The following is a 17,716-nucleotide window of genomic DNA, read 5'->3' on the forward strand; positions in this document are numbered from 1 at the left end:
TCATTCTTTTTAATAGCTGAGTAGTACTCCATTGTGCAAATGTACCACATTTTCTGTATCCATTCCTCTGTTGAGGGGCATCTGGGTTCTTTCCAGCTTCTGGCTACTATAAATAAGGCTGCTATGAACATAGTGGAGCATGTGTCCTTCTTACTGGTTGGGACATATTCTGGATATATGCCCAGGAGAGGTATTTTGGGATTCTCGGGTAGTACTATGTCCAATTTTCTGAGGAACCGCCAGACTGATTTCCAGAGTGGTTGTACAAGCTTGCAATTCCACCAACAATGGAGGAGTGTTCCTCTTTCTCCACATCCTCACCAGCATCTGCTGTCACCTGAATTTTTGATCTTTCCCATTCTGACATGTGTGAGGTGGAATCTCAGGGTTGTTTTGATTTGCATTTCCCTGATGATTAAGGATGTTGAACATCTTTTCAGGTGCTTCTCTGCCATTCGGTATTCCTCAGGTGAGAATTCTTTGTTCAGCTCTGAGCCCCACTTTTTAATGTGGTTATTCGATTTTCTGGAGTCCACCTTCTTGAGTTCTTTATATATATTGGATATTAGCCCCTTATCCGATTTGGGATAGGTAAAGATCCTTTCCCAATCTGTTGGTGGTCTTTTTGTCTAATTGACGGTGTCTTTTGCCTTGCAGAAGCTTTGCAATTTTATGAGGTCCCATTTATCGATTCTCTATCTTACACCACAAGCCAATCATCCTTTGTCTTATGTAAAATATATATTTATTTTGAATAAAATATTAATAAGAAAATAAGGGCACCTGAGTAACAAGAGGAGTTTTTATCGTCTGTATTTTACCTCATTCTTTGCTTAGTTCACTCTTCATACAAGAACTGCATATATATCAACTCTCTCACAAACACTACAGACACTCATTTGTGAATGAAATATTTGTGCACATATATGCAAAGTACTGAGATATTTCTCAAAGTTAGCATAGATTAGTACTAATAGGTGTTTGAGGGATTTTAGATTAGAAACACAAAATGCACGTTTTTATTTTTAATAAAATAGAAATCAGAAAACAAAGGTTATTTGTGTAGGAATATTTGGGAGACAAACAAAGTGATGCAGTGTGCCCTTCAAGTGCTTCTTCCAGGTCCAAAACAGACTCAAGTTTCCATAGAAGAGCAGAGTCAAGAACATGACAGCAGGTTGGCAGGTGGTGTCCCACCCACAATTGTGTTATCACTACCAGTGCTTCTGTCCCTCTAAGGTGGTATAAGAAAATATTAGAACTGTGTCCAATCTCTTTCCCTTTTCTGGGAAACTATCTCTCCAATCTGGTATCATTTTGTTCTTCCAAAATGGAATTTCTAGTGGAATCCTCATTCCTCTGGTGTCCATTATTTCAGTACTTTCATAGATTAAGTGGCTCATGTATCAGAGTGCCTTCATTTCTGCCATTTACACTAACTTAAAACCATCTCATCTACTCACCAAGTCAGCTTACACTGTGTGTAAAACTGTTATGACTTTTGTTTTTCCCTCAATTTTCTCCCTGGAAAACTGATTTCCAGGATGCTAGGCTGTTACACTTTTGTTTTGTTTTGTTTTTTTATGTTTTGTTTTGTTTTGAAGACAGGGTTTCTCTGTATATCCCTGGATGCCCTGCAACTCACTTTGTAGACCAGGATGGCCTTGAACTTGAATCCACCTATCTCTACCTCCCAAGTGCTGGGATTAAAGGCAAGTGCCAACATGCCCGGCTATCTGTTGCACTTTTAATCAAATATATTTGACAGTAAGATTTCTGCAGGCTGATATTTCATTTTGTGTCTGTTTAAATCTTTATCATCAGTACCCAGAAATCTGTCAGGTATATAGTAGGTGTTTAATAAACAATTTTTGCATAAGGAATCTTGAGATTCTCTGATAAGACATATTATGTTATCAAGAACTGTCTGTGAGAGGAACAGGAATGTCACTAGATATTTCACATGCCTTCTAGAAAGAGTTCAAAGCAGAGCTGGTAATACTTCCCAACACCCATGGGAGCCTCTAAAAGGCACATGCTAGGTCTATATCACTTCAGAGTCTTGTTATATAACAATTTCAATTATACCTCAGTTCTGGTGCAATTGACCAGTGTTAAATCGGTATGGAACATTTTATTCCTTGTTCAAAAGAACAGTATGGGAAAACAATAAATCATGATGTGGTAATAAAGGAGAAGGACAACCCATACCCAGGGTCTGATACACTGATGAACCCAGGCTACAAAGGGAGATACAAGAGTCTGCCTGTGGCATGTATGTCTTGGAACTGCCCAGGTTTATAGGTAGACCAGCCCAGCCATTCCTGGACTTTCTTTCATCCACATCACAGGCATTGCTGGCAATGAAGTCAGCTTTCCTTCTGTCTATAATCACCTGGTTTTCTGTAGAGTAGGATCAGGACCCCATGTTTTCACCCCATGGAATTATGTTTACTTCCCTGTTTCTGTAGTATTTTTCCTTTCTTTTGTTATCTTTATTTTTTTTTGTAGTCCAGTCATTTTCCCTTCCCACTCTGTCTTCTGACAGTACTTTATCCCACTTCTCCTCCCCTGTCTTCAAGGGGATGTCCTCACCACCAACAAAATGCCCATACCCTTCGAGATCTCCCCATTCCAAGGGGCCTTAAGTCTCTCAAGGGTTTCTCGAGTCTTCTCTCATTGAGGCAACATCAGACAGTCTTTTTATTTGAAATGGAGTCACCAGAGAAGCAATAGCAGAGTTCACCCTCTGGCTGCCATAGTCCATGAACAACCCTATGCCCTTCTGTCATAAAAAACTACATGTGTATGTACCATTTACATCTGCAATATACCACACACATATACAAACAACAACACAAAGAAGTATAAATTTATATACAATTTAACAGTTTTTTTTTTAACAAAATGATATCTTGACTGTCATGGTACTTTTGAACACTCCAGACATACTGAATATATTGTGTTACCAGTGTTCAAAACAACATTTCTTTCTTTAATGCAAGCAGCACATTGCAGGGCACTGTAATAGAAATAAAGTTCTAATAAGGGGTGAAAGCCCACACATGTAATAATGGCCCATGAGGAAAGTGACACAGGCAGATTGAAAAGATTACACAGCAAGCTGTACTTGCCAGCTGAGAAGAATCTCAATGGTCCGGACCAAAATGGAATCTTCCTAGTTAAAGTCCAGGTTCTAGTTTCAAGCAGCTAGATAGGTTCTCAGCCTCTAGGTGCCACTGGCTGCCTTTTGGGGGAGGATTCATTAGAGCCAGAGCCCAGACTAAATTATATTTTATCCATTTCCTTTCAATTTCTCTGCTTATGCTGCAGCATACAGGGAGAGGGGAGAGAAATAAAACTCGAGTGTTGCTTTAAATCACCCTAGATACAGTAGGTTTTTGATTTCCATCTCTTTGTTTGAGATCTTTCTCTTGATTGGTCCTAGCTCTATTCTTATTACGAAAGTACATCCAATCATAGGCAAACAGAGCAAATAGAAGTCTGTGAACACAGGGATTTTGCAAGTCAGGCTCCTGGCTGGAGTCCAGCTCTGAGCTGGGTCCAGGCTCTAGCCAGGACCTGACTGCATGATGCTGAGTAGAGAAGGGAGACTGCTCCTTGGGTCTACAGGAGACAGAGCAAATAGAAATGCAGTGTAAGTACAGTGGGCTAGCATATTGTGATTCCACACAGTTATTCTTAGAGTCATTCAGTGCTCATTTCATCTTTCAAAAGTGTATTTCTGCCTCTGAGACCACTTATATATCATGTTTACACAGCCGTCAGTCTTGAATTTTTCTGAAACAAGTGTGATTCATCTTAACCTTCAATATCTGGAAGACTGGAGACTTGATGCCTTTTACACTCCCTTCATGACCTACTATGTAAATAATTGCTATTTAATTGCATCTCTCCATGGCACCTTGAAACTAAAAAATCTTAGAGCTAAAACACTTGCTAAGTTAGACCACGTTTGTGAGTTGTTCATTTATTGTAGGTTTATTTTCTTCAATTTATTATTGTTTGAGTTTTTCCATCCCACTCATTTAGGATACTCTGTGCTAATCCACCCTTCTAAATCTATTCTCTTTCTTTCTGTATTTCATTAGTATGTAAACAAAAATATGATATTACCACTATGACTACTAAGTCTACTATGACTACAACATAGTATTAAATTAAAACAAACAAAGAAACAAAGAAACAAACAAACAAACAAACAAACAAGCAAGCAAACATAGAGAAAAGTAGCCAGAATAAAAGTAGTGGACACTTAGGAGACACTCATTTCCACACTCACTGAAATTCTATAAAAACACCATACCAGAAATTATAATATATAAGCAAGTAGACTGCCAGGTTAAAAAGAAAAATTGTTGAAAAAGCATTATGTGAAAAAAAAATACTCCTCGAAAAATGTATGTGTGCTTTCTGTTCGAACCATCTCCAGTTAAGCCCCACCATTTTGAAGAAAACTTATATGCAGTGAGACTCCACTGGAGAAATAGATTTTTTTTATTGCTCTCAGTTATCCATTTCGTAGAGCTTCAGTTTTTCAGATATTATCTTTTACTGACATTCTCTTACCTGATACTCAGTACTGTTCATAGAGACTAAGGAACTCTAACGGTGGCATCTTCCTTTATTTATATCCTACGATCATTAAAAATTCTCACACAGTATATTTGTCAAGCCAGGTGTGTATTGCTGCAGGTTTGTGGCTAATATATTTGTTTCTTCTTCTTCGGTGCCTTCTATTATCTTAAATCCAATGAAGGAAAGAACAAGCCCATAGACCCCTAGAAAGAACATTTCTTCCAAAGTATCCTTTCTCTCTTATGAGACACATCACATGGAAGAGAGCGAATACCTGACACTATTAACGATACTCTGCTATGTTTGCAGACAGAAGACTAGCATAACTCTTCTCTGAGAATTTAGCAATTGATGCAAACAGATGCAAAGTTTTAGAGCCTCACATCAGACAGAGCTTTGGACCCTTGCAAAATAGTATGGGGAAAAATTAGGGGAGGCTATGGTGTCAATCACATCACAAGAAGACCTAAGGAGTCCACTAACCAGCATTCATGGGGAATCACAAAATCTGAACTCTCAACCAAAGAACATGCATGGGTTGGAACTAAAGTTCCTACATATTTGAGGCATATGTGCAGGCTTGTCTTCATATAGTTCCACTCAAACTTAGAGCATGGTCTGTCTCTGACTATTTTTGCCTAACTTTGGATCCCTTTAACTTAGCCTGTCTGCCTTGTTAGGCTTCAGAGGGAGAGTGTTTGTTTAATCTTGCTGCAACTTGATGTTCCAGGCAGGTTGATACTCCTAGGCACTTCCCTTCTCTTCAGAGAGGTTGACTGTGTAGTGTTGTAAGAGGAATTGTGAGGGTGAAACTTGGAGGAGAGTGGGGAAAGGGGGTTGCAATCAGGATGTAAAGTGAATAAATAAGTTATTGAAAAAAGAATATAATTTTGTTACATTTCTTCATTTCCTTGCCCTCCATACCATTTTATATATCTCTTCTCATTCTCCTTTATACTCATAACCTCCTTTTCACTAAATGATATTTTATATATATATATATATATATATATATACATGTATTTATTTATATAAAAACTTTTCATTCTGTGTATTATTTCTTGTATGTTTCTTTTCACAGTAGGTTGTTTAGACTTGTCATTTTCACTTAGTATATAATGTCTGCTTATCTTCATCTGTTTCTGTCAGTCACTACAGTAAGATAAGTCATACATATTAATGCAGTTAATTACTCTGAGTGATCTTTTGAAATCATAAACCATTTTCAATGAATTTATTAAATATAGTTTGTGTCTACTGTATGTATTGTCAGTGGTTCTTAACCTTTATAATTCTGCAATGGTTTAATAAAATGCCTCATAGTCTTGCCACTCAACCTTAAAATTATTTTATATCTTCTTTAGTCTTTAATGTTGCTATAGTTATGAATTGTGATTTAAATATCTGTGTCTTTTAATATTCTCAGGTGAATTCTGTAAAAGGTTCATTCGTCCCAAAATGGGTCTAAATATCCAGGTTGAGACCCATTGCCTCATGTTCATTTTGTTCCCTGAGAATTCCCATTCTTGTACAATATTTTGAGAGAATTAATAATTCAGCATTAGTAGTTCAGGTCAAGGGACACACATTGCAGACTGTTCAGCAAAGCATATACAAACACAAAAGTGTTTCATAACTTAGGTATCTCAGCAGAAGAAATTCTCATGCTGCAAATTTGATGGAATGATGGATTAATAACAGCACCTGGGAAAGTTGAAATTATAATTAGCTAGAGATACTCATAGAGCTGAAAATTATATAAATAAGAACAGAGAAATGAGGGAAAAGGAAGGTCACATCCTTTTTTATGGTGTATGACATCTTTTGAAAAGCCTTCTCATTCTTCATCAGTTTGGATAACACAAGCAGGTTTTAGAAGTTCTTATGGTAACTTAGTAAGTGTTGCTGTTACTCTCTCCATAGGCATTATTAGTTGGAGGCTGACTGGACAAATTCCAATATTGATCTGACTTGTTATTAGGAGATTTGCACTAGGGATGCATCCCACAGTCAGGGTGTTGAATGGGTTTCTTTGAGGAAAGTTAAGAAATCAGATCCCTCTGGACATAGTCTAGCCTGTCATGATCTCCTTTGTAACATTGGTGACCTCATACCCAAGTAGAGGCTGATACATGGTAAGTTATTAAGAATTCACTACATTATTCAAATAATGATTATAGTCTCTGAAATTTTAATAGTTCAATAATCAGGTTAATTTTTTCCTGAATCCATTTTAATTTAATCTTAATATAAATTTAAATCTAAAATTACATTAGTATTTTATTGTCTTAGAACAGTATAATGCTAAGCTCTTATAACTGTTACTTAGAAATGGAAAGTCATTGGAAATTTTTTGTTATACTAATATTATGTAATTTTATTGACAGAGACAGAAAAGTAGCCATAGAGCTTTCTAAATATAATTATTCTTAGTTACCAAGATATATGATTCATTAAAAGCGCATCAGCTCCTAAGGATTCACTGTGGAGATCATACTTTGTTGATATCACATCATAGAATAGAAGCGCAATCAATGAAAATTTCATATGGGACTTATTACTATTTAGTAATTTTATATGATTTAATATTTAAAATTTTCATTAATTTATTAAATAGAGATTTATCATACACACCATCACATCACTAGTCTCAATTCCAATTTTGTGTCCTTTTTCTATAATAATTTATTTATAATTCATAATCATTGATTTTAATTAGTACATTGCACATGTATGTATTCTTGCATGCGGTAAATAAAAACATGATTATTCAACAGTTTCAATAATGAAACAGAAAAGGGAGAAACTAGGTTTGAGAGAAAACATAAGCACTGAGGTACAAATTATTTATGGGAATCTTGAAATGTTCCTATAGATGACATGGGCTATGAATAGTCTACACATATATCTATGGTTAATTCATCCTGATTTTACTATATATCAGATATATGACATGGCTACCTTTCTTACTTCCAATTCTGCATCTTAATAGAAGTTTAGAAGGAGAGAAACTGTTATCTCTTGATTCTATTCAGTTTATATCTATGCTTTGCTAACGTGTGTTTTGTTGTACATTGTCTTGTAAGACCCCAAAAGCTGGGCCTCTGCTCCAGTCCTGGGATGTGCTGGTCAGCACCCCAATGACTTGAGAGAAAACCACACCTGATGCAAACTGCAAGAGGTTTTATTTTCAGCTAGCTGAGAACTAACTCCTTCTGCCATGCAGGGCAGGGGAGTTCTTCCCTGAGCAGTGAAAGTAGGGGGCTTTTAACAGCTAGCTGAGGAATTGGGAGCAGCTGGGAGTAGAGTTGGGAGGAGTTAGGAAGAGTTGGGATGAGTTGGGAGGAGTCGGTAGGAAAGTTGGTAGGATTTGGAAAGAGTTTGGAGGAGTGTTCTTCTCTGCCCGGATATCCTTGGTAAAATTACAATTATCGCATCTCTGGCTGTAAGGCTCGGAAACAATAAGGCTTTTTGCTGGCTATAGAGAACAAAGAGCTTCTTTCTGGCTGTATTTTTAGAGATCAGGGTAAACAAGCTTGGAAAACGTACTGTGGACACCTATCTTCTATGGAGAAATGCTCTAAGTCGGGGTCTCACAGTCTTAGGGTTACTATTTCTGTGATTAAACTCCGTAATCAAAAACACCCTGGGGGAATAGTGTTTATTTGATTTACACTACCATATAATAGTACATCATAGAAATATATCAGGGCAGAAACTCCAATAGGGGAAAAGACTGTACACTGTAGCTAATGCATAGACCATAGGGAGGTATTGCTTACTACTTTGTTCTAAGAGTTTTGCTCAGTTCTTGGGAACCTATAATCACCCAGCCATAATACCACCAACATTGGGGTGGGCTGTCTCACATCAATCTTTAATTAAGAAAATGCCTAGCAATACTTAGCTACAGTCATATCTGAAGTAGCAGTTTTCAATTAATGTTTCATTCTCTCTAATTTCTCTAGCCTGTATCATGATTACAAGAAACTAGCCAGCACATACATGGAACTCTTGTGCCAGTGACAGGATCACCAACTCTATCACAGTGTGCCAAGCATCTACTGCTTTACATGACCTCTTCTAGTCTTCACCTCACTACCTGATTCCCATTTATACACCAACTTTGGCTGCCAGCATGAAGTATATTCTTGATCACCCCTGGAAAACAGCTTCTGTGTGGTAATCTCAGGGTATAGTTATCCTAATGATGCTGATCTTTTCATAATCACAACCTATCCCTCAGCTCCAATGTTCCAGCAACCATTGTCCCAGCAAAAAAATTTCCTATAGTGTATCTCCCTCCCTGCCTGCCCCCTTTCTCTGTTTGCATGTTTCCAGTCAGGGGTGGGGGCATCTAGAAAGTCCCAGAGACTAAGGATGTGAGAGGCCTCCAGGACTCAGTGGGGATGACCATAGGTGAAATTTCCAACAGTGGAAACCTAAATTGACTAGCTCCAGTAGAAAGACATAGCCCCCATTTGAGGCATGGCACCACACACCCATTTTAAAATTTTTGAACCAGAATTGTTCCTGTCTTAAGGAAATGGAGGTAATAAAATGGATAAGAGACTGAAGAAAAGGCCCAATTTGGGACCCATCCCATGCTCAGGCCCAAAACTCTGACACTATTACTGATGGCATTCTATGCTTGGAGACAGAAGCCTAGCATGGCTGTCCCCTTGGAGGCACTACCAGCAGCTGACTGAGACAGATGTAGAACCTTACAGCCATCCATTGGATTGAGGTCAGGGACCCCTATGAAAGAGATAGGGGAAGGGCAGAAGAAGCTGAAAGGAATTGCAACCCCATAGGAAGACTAGCAGTATTCACTAGCCATGAGCCCTCAGCTACCAGAGACTAAGTCACCAACTAATGAACATACATAGACTGGCACATGGCCCCTGTTATATATGTAGCAGGGATATATGCATTGTTTGGCCTCAGTGGGAGAAGATGTCCTTAATCCTATAGAAACTTCGTACCCTAGGGAAAGGGGATGCTAGCACAGTCAGAGTCAGGTGGAAGTAGGTGTGTGGATGGGTGAACAACATCTCAGAAGCAATGTGGATGGGGTATGGGGTAAAGGACACATGAGGCAGGGACCAGGAAAGGGGGCAACATTTGGAATGTAAATAAATAAATAAAATAGATTATTTACTCATATAATATTTTATATTATATAATACAGTCTCATATATCATAATATCCTAAATATTGTTTCTGGTCTCTTACTCCTCCTATAAATACCAGAATATATACCATGTATCAGAATTGCATCATACCAGGCATTGCCAATACAAGAGTTATGGATTTGAATCTTCAATTATGTGTCTCAGACATACTAAGGCTTGTAACAGGAATTATTACAAATTATATTCTAGGTTTAGGGAAATCATAGTGTAAATAAAGGGAAAAAAACAACAGAGAACTTGTTATCTAGAGAAATGTTAGTCATCAATCAAGAACCCCTATTACATTGTGATTACACATTGAAGCCGATATGCCCCCCAAAAGTCAAGGCTACTACTTTAATACTGATATTTATGGTGCATCTCCATCATATTTATAGTCAGTTAGAAAATTAGCTCCTATCTTATAAAGCTTTGAAAAAGAATGACGGCCAGCCTGGTCCACATCCCTGTCTTTTATGTATCTAGGAAACTTCAGTTTTATATAGAGGGCTTAAGGAGGATTTTCCCCTATTTTCTTCTCATAAATGACTCTGAAACTGAAGACTCAAACTCACAATACCCTCTTGAGTTATGGAGGTTTAGCCTGTCCATAAGATTTTTTTTTTTTTTGGTTTTTCGAGACAGGGTTTCTCTGATAGCCCTGGCTGTCCTGGAACTCACTCTGTAGACCAGGCTGGCCTCGAACTCAGAAATCCACCTGCCTCTGCCTCCCGAGTGCTGGGATTAAAGGCGTGCGCCACCACGCCCGGCCATAAGATTTTTATTATCAGCAGTCAAAGTAAATATCTACTTGATTACAATTGTTACATTACAACGCAGCATCATAAGAAATATGAGACGAAAGGATGGACCATCTAGAAACTGCCATATCTGGCGATCCATCCCTGATCAGCTTCCAAACGCTGACACCATTGCATACACTAGCAAGATTTTGCTGAAAGGACCCATATATAGCTGTCTCTTGTGAGACTATGCTGGGGCCTAACAAACACAGAAGTGGATGCTTACAGTCAGCTATTGGATGGATCACAGGGCCTCCAATGGAGGAGCTAGAGAAAGTAACCAAGGAGCTAAAGGGATCTACAACCTTATAGGTGGAACAACAATATGAACTAACCAGTACCCCCCAGAGCTCTTGTCTCTAGCTGCATATGTATCAGAAAATGGCCTAGTCTGCCATCAGTGGAAAAAGAGGCCCATTGGTCTTGCAAACTTTATGCCTCAGTACAGGGCAATGCCAGGGCCAAGAAGTGTTAGTGGGTGGGTGGGGGAGTGAGTGTGGGAGGGTGTGGGGGACTTTTGGGATAGCATTGGAAATGTAAATGAAATAAATACCTAATTAAAAACAAGAAAGATGTCTTTATTCTTGAAGCAGTTTTTTTTTTCTCATACTAGGAAACTGTACTCAATTTTTTTTTTAATTTTTTGATACAACCTGGATATATTTTTGAAAGTGACTGTCAATTTATTAATTATGCATTTCAGGTTGGTCTGTGGGCAAGTTTTGTGTGTCTCCTTAATTATTTCTTGCCTTTGCTGATTAATTCTGATTCTGTCTGTCCTTGGTAATAGACATAATGAAGACATTGAATATTCACAGTGAACTATCTGGTAAGCCAGAAGTCACAACTTTGTGAATGCACTAGTATACTTGTGCCAAATACCTTGCTATTCTATGTGTGCAAGTAATCTTGATAAGAGATCACTATAGGGACCCATCACATTTTGTACATTAATCATTAGGGAGGAATCTGTGCATGGTTGGTATTGCATGAAGTAGAAATCTTTGCCATCACACTCAGCCTCACATAGGCTAAGATTTGAAAATTCCACAGTTCTGAGACAGTGAGTTCCTAGATATGACTGCTGTCCCCCATGTCTAATTATAAGTAAACACATTTGTTGTGTGTAATTTTAATGAGCATATTACCTGCTTTTCAGGAAGCATCTCCTGGGCTCTGACCTCTCCTGACTTTGCTCTGAGATTGGCTGCCACCAGACTGACTCCCGACTTGCAATGAGCTGCTACCCTCATGCTGTCTGCTCTCTACTTCTTGTTCTTCCTTGCTTAGTTTCATCAAGCCAGCATTATTGACCAGGCTTCCCACTCTACAAGCCTTTGCTCCACGGATGAAAAAACAGTCAGACAACGTTGTTATGTTAGATTTTGCCTACTAGCACATTTGCTGGGCACAGAAGCTTCTGAAAACTTACCAGCTAGCCCTTTAGAGGCTAGCTTCTGCCAACATACTTTGCCCCTACCTGAGTTGGAGGCTGTAGTCCCTCAACCTCAGGAAGGGAAGGGGTTGATATCCCACAGTTAAAAATTCACCCTTTAGCTACCCCAAGGCCTCACATGCTTTTGCTTTCTTTTTGTCCCAATGTATGGAAGCAAAAGCCTGTTCTCTTGCCCTGCATCTCCTTTTTCCTGCTGGGACCTAGAAGTCCTCCTGTCCTTACTGACCAGCAATTGACTCCCAGCCTCCTTTATTGACCAAATCAAAACCAATTAGGGAACCAGACTTTAATATTAACACCTCCTCCTACAAACATTCTTTTAGAATGTCATCAGATCTCTACTAATTATTAACGTTTTATTTTCCTGTACTTAGCCTTTGATATTTGTCAGCCTGTTCCTGTGTATTTTCAGGGTGTAAGCTATCCCATTTTTGAACAGATGATAATATAAGGATATGGAGGCTACAACTCAATATTATTGTCTTTCTGGACTGCTCTCCATATTAATTTTTGATACATCATGTCTCCCTTACCTTCCTTCTTTTCAAATCATCCCCATATCATCCTCCTTGTTCACTTTTAAATATATGGCCTCTTCTGATTCTGTTATTGTGTATGAGCACACATATAAGCACAAGCACTCATTAGGCACACTTGCATGCATACACACACACACACACACATTAATACAAATATCTACAATATATCTTATGCAAGTTAAAAATATTTTGCCGTGTTATCTTGATTTGAGAAACTTTTTTTAAAAAATATTACTTTTAGGTTTTGTTTATAATAGTACAGTCATTTTCCCCCTTTCCAGGACCAACCTCTCATAGTTCCTCGTCCCATTCCCCCTTTCCCTGTCTCAAAGAAAATATCACCCATGCCAAGCCTCCCAAATCCTTGTTGCCTCAAGTCTCTTTGGAATTTGGTACATCTTCTCTCACTGAGGCCACACCAGGCAGTCCTCTGCTGTATATGTGTCAGGGGACTCATACCAGGTAGTGTATGCTGCCTTGTTGGTGGCTTGGTGTCTGAGAGATCTCAGGGTTCCAGGTTAGTTGAGATTTCTGGTCTTCCTATGGGGTCTCCCTTGTCCTCAGTTTCATCTAGCCTTTCCCCAATTCAACCACATGGGTCTCTGTCTTCAGTCCATTGCTTTGGTGTAAATAACTGCATGTCTCTCAGTCAGCTTCTTCTTGGGCCCCTAGGAGGACAGTCATGCCAGAATCCTGTCTTTAAGCACACAGTAAAAGTGTCAGTCCTTGGAGCCTCCACTTAAGATGGATTCACAGTTGGGTAGTCATTGGGCCTCCTTTCATCGGACTCTTCTCCATATTTGTTCCTGCCATTCTTTTAGACAGGAACAATTCTGGGCCAGAGTTTTTAACTGTGGGATGGCAAACACATCCCTGTACTTGATTCCTTGTTGATATACTAGATGTGGACCCTACAAGTTCTCTCTCCTCACTGTAGGGCATTTCATCTAAGGTTGCTTCCTTTGAGTCCTGGGAGTCTCTTACATTCCAGGTCTCTGGTATATCTGATGAGTCCCCCTACCCTCCCACCCCAGCTGGGTTATATATTTCCATTCATTCTGCTGGCCCTTACAGTTTCTCTCCTGTGTCCCCCACCCAATACCTGATCTTGTTCTTCTTTTCCCCTCCCTCTTCCTTATCCCACCCAAGTCCCTTGCCCGCCACTGCCTCTTAGGATAGATTTCTTCTCCCTCCCAAGTGAGATTGAACTGTCCTCACTTGAGCCCTTTAACTTGTTAACTTTCTTGACACCTGTGGATTGTATTCTAGGTATTCTGTAATTTTAGGCTAATATACACTAATAATGAGCACATACAATGCATGTCCTTTGGGGTTTGAGTTACCTTACCCAGGATATTATTTCTATTTCCATCCAAAAGAAGGGGTACAGAAAGTGTGGTTCATTTACACAATGGAATACTATTCAGCTATTATGAATGAGAACACCCTGAGTTTTGAGAAACTTTTTATCTCATATTTTTTTTAGCAATTTGTAAGATGTGTTAAATGAAAATTATTAAATGGTATTTTTAGGTCCTCAGTATACATCAAATAATTTTTAATTTATGTGTGTAGTATCACTTTTTAATAATTTTTAAAAACAGAAAATATGATTGGAATAATTTTTTTTTATTATTTTCAGGACAATTTTATTGATACATGATTTCTTGTGTTTCTGTGCAAATTTTAGAATAATTTTAAGCATAAAAACTAATGAATAATATATATGGGACCTTGAAGCTCACAGTACAAAATTTCTAAATTGCTTTTAAATATTGAATTCATAATGATGTTAAAAATATTTGTCTTGGAATTTAGGACTTTCTAAATCTTAGATAGATCTTACCAGTATTCTGAAAATTATTCACTGTTTAGTTATACATATTTAAACAGTTATTCACTATTTATTCTTAAACATTTTCCTTTCCATGTTATGATATTTTTTCAGGGTCTCTCCATGCTGTTTATGATGATCTCAAATTCAAGCAATGAGGACTTTCAGTTCTCCCAAGTTCCGAGAAGCTTTTCCTGAATACAGTTACCTAGCTGGTGGTATAGTAAACCCTGGGCACTTTTATTTCCTTTTAAATTATTAATTTTCTGAACAATTTTCTCTTTTGTTTTCAATTGTTATTTCTTACCTATAAAATACAATTCCTAGAGGACATTGTCTGGTAATTATGTGGCTTAGCAACTATTTTCTTTTCTTTCTAATTTTTGGAAAATTACTAATTCTTTTAGGGTGTTAGGTATTTTCATCGATTTATATTTATTAAATTTCAATACTCTAATATTTTTTTAAATTCAAATTTATTAAATTTGAGTACTGACTTCTGGAAGCCTCCACTGTCTCAGATCCCTGATTGGTACCAGCGATGATCCCAATCGATTTCTGTTCTCTCTCCCAATCTTCTACCATCCCCTTTTTACTGATCGCCATTCCCTTACTCACTCATTCTCTCATCAAGATTTCTCCCTCTGTTCTCCTACAATGTCTGTTTTATTTCCCTTTCTGCCTTAGGCTCTCTTTGTTACTTAGTTGATTTGGATTCTTTTTTTTTCCCCTAGAGCATACAGATAATTTACCACAACTTGTTTTATTCAACTCTAACAAAATTAAAAGTGGCTTTGTAGATAGGCTAGAGATAGGCAAGAGATTCCTAAGGTAGGAGGACTCTAACTATGTAGCTATATGAAAGCTATCATCCTTTGTGAAAAGAGTGTCTGATTTAAATAAAGATGTAGATGAAGACATGAATGTTGAGTTTGGGAATAGTAATGATTTTATACTTGATATGGGAAAAGAGACATATAACTGAAGATAATGTGTATAGATTAGTGCAGATTAGAGAGGGAACATCTACCTGGTGGTTTTTCTTTGTAAGAGAGCAGGAAGAGGAATAGGGAATGTAGTGATAAGTTATAGCACTAAGATGAGGATGCCTGGGCAGTGGCTGAGAGTTAGGGAAATCACAGGATAATGGTGTTCTCTGTGTTGTTCATTGGAATATATGCTTAATTAATATATAACTGGTTTCTCCCTCAGAATGCCACATCAATAATGGAAGTATCAGTAAAAATCTGCAGAACCAACATGGCTACTATTGTGGGTACTGAATAATATGTCTAATGGTGAGTTTCAGCCCGGAAAGATATTTCTTGTGTAAGGTAATAAATAACCATAGAAAAAGCATGTGGTGATGGAAATTTGTTATTGAGCTCCAATATAGCAGGTATATTGTAGAAAAAGAGTAATTGAAATGTTAGTGTTCTTTATAGCTATGAAGATTAAAAGTGTAAGAGGTCCTAGATTAGACCAGCTATATAGAATAGTGTGTACTATCCCCCAAATAGGATCTCATTGAAGTCCTGTACAATTAGTTTAGGTGTTTGAGACAATTATCTTTAAACACAATTCAATGCTGAAATTCCCAGGGTTACAGAAATCTTCAGCATGGCATAGCTTTATTATTATTTTTTTAGTTTTAAGTATATAAATGTATATAACTAATGAAAAAACTACTAAAACCTTTGGTAGTTTAATGTTTCTCAAATATAGTCTGTGTGCATGAATTTAGGACTGAGCTCTCTGTATAACCTGTTCCATTTAAGGATCAACCATGGATAATAATATTTATTGCCAGTAGTCCTTTTTTTAAATTCTTTAATTTTTTTTTTTTACAGTCCAGTCATTATTTCTCCTTCTGGTCTGCCCCCTTTATCCCATTCTGCCAGTAGTTCTTAAGCTAGCAGCAGGACTTTTTGAATTTCCACCCTTTACTCTGGTATTTCAACATAGTGTCATGTATATTTAATCCTTATGTATCCTTATTTTGGGAGTTAATGGATGCAACACGTTTTTACAGCAGACATACTATAGCTATAGACTGCACTGTTTGGCATAACTTCTTTCCTTTAAAATGACAGGATGCTACTTTACTGAATAGAAATATCAACAATAATTTTACATGTGGATTTGAGCTGAAAAGTCTGTAATGTCCTAAGAAGACCTAATATTTAGGTAAAGAAGTTACTTGGGGAATGTTGGTAAAACTGTGAATTTACCTTAGAGTTTTGTAGCATGCTTACCTGCAGCACATTCACCTTAAGCTAGCATGGTGGTAAAAAGAATACCAAGTATAATGATGAATTATATAGAAGACTCTTTACCACTTTAATATTGTAAGGAATTCTAAAATCAACATATGGGAAAATCCATTCCATGTGAATATTTTCACAGAATTTTGACTTATATGTTATGTGGAATGTAAGGTAGAGTCCTCTGTGTTCTACTTGTCTCACTACATCATAGTGGCTCACACAGATGGAATAGCTCAGACAATTTGCCATTTCCTAATATTTAAGAAAACTATAATTGAAACTCAAGTTGGATCTTAGAGGAGGCTTCAGAGGTGTAGTAGAGAATACTGAAAGTTTACATAGAGTGGGTTACATAGGTTTATTATTCTTTTAATGTCAAATATGCCTCCTCTTTTGGAAGCTTACACAGACATGATTAAATACCTAAACAGAACACTTCCACATAAAATTCCTAGGCAATCTTCATCACATTTGTCAGAAAAATTGTAAGGCTTGATGTTCAGAAAGTTTGCTATGATAGTATGTCTAGTTGGTAATATCAGATTGAGACTGAGCAACATGGCTGACCAAAAATCAGCTAAATAAGGTGATGGAAATGAACTTGACAAAGAGGACAAAGAAAGACCATATGGATTCAGCACTACACAAAGTATGATAGGCAACTGAGCAAATCTGAAAAAGGAGATGTTGGCTTTTTCAGGGAAGAGAATACCAATTGGTTTTTTAGTACCAAAAGTACTGCTTTGAAAACAGACATTCAGGTAACAATCAGAGAATAAAATGGTTATATATGTAAGAATACTTACGTATAAATGTATACATATATGCATGTAAAAATGATTATTTTTAAAAAATGAAGCCATAAAATTGAAGGGGAATACTGTTATACAGAATTGTTTGCAGGAGGAAAAGGAAGGCAAAAGTGTAATTAAATTGAACTGTTAATAAAAGAAAAAAAACTACTCACTCAAATTCAGACATTCATACTCATGAATGCACATATACATGTGTACATGGGCATGTGGATGTATGTCTTCATGCATA

General features: G+C 37.4%; 1 long non-coding RNA gene across 41 annotated transcripts in view; it reads left to right on the forward strand.

Annotated features, from left to right (window-relative positions):
- LOC115030329 (uncharacterized) overlaps positions 1 to 17,716 on the forward strand; it is a 301,725-nt gene that overhangs the window by 118,457 nt on the left and 165,552 nt on the right. For 37 of the 41 annotated variants that reach the window (XR_015047882.1, XR_015047883.1, XR_015047871.1 and 34 more), the window contains 3 exons: positions 8,568 to 8,781; positions 14,520 to 14,623; positions 15,618 to 15,703. The exons of 1 other annotated variant lie outside the window; for it this stretch is intronic. This is a non-coding gene — a long non-coding RNA (uncharacterized LOC115030329). Of the gene's footprint in view, positions 1 to 8,567; positions 8,793 to 14,519; positions 14,624 to 15,617; positions 15,704 to 17,716 lie in introns of all 41 variants that reach the window. 3 more of the 41 variants (XR_015047875.1, XR_015047898.1, XR_015047888.1) reach the window with 3 other exon arrangements.

This window comes from Mus caroli, unplaced genomic scaffold (assembly GCF_978045245.1).
Source record: "Mus caroli unplaced genomic scaffold, Mus_caroli_1 scaffold_8, whole genome shotgun sequence".
In the NCBI taxonomy this organism is placed as follows: Eukaryota; Metazoa; Chordata; class Mammalia; order Rodentia; family Muridae; genus Mus; species Mus caroli.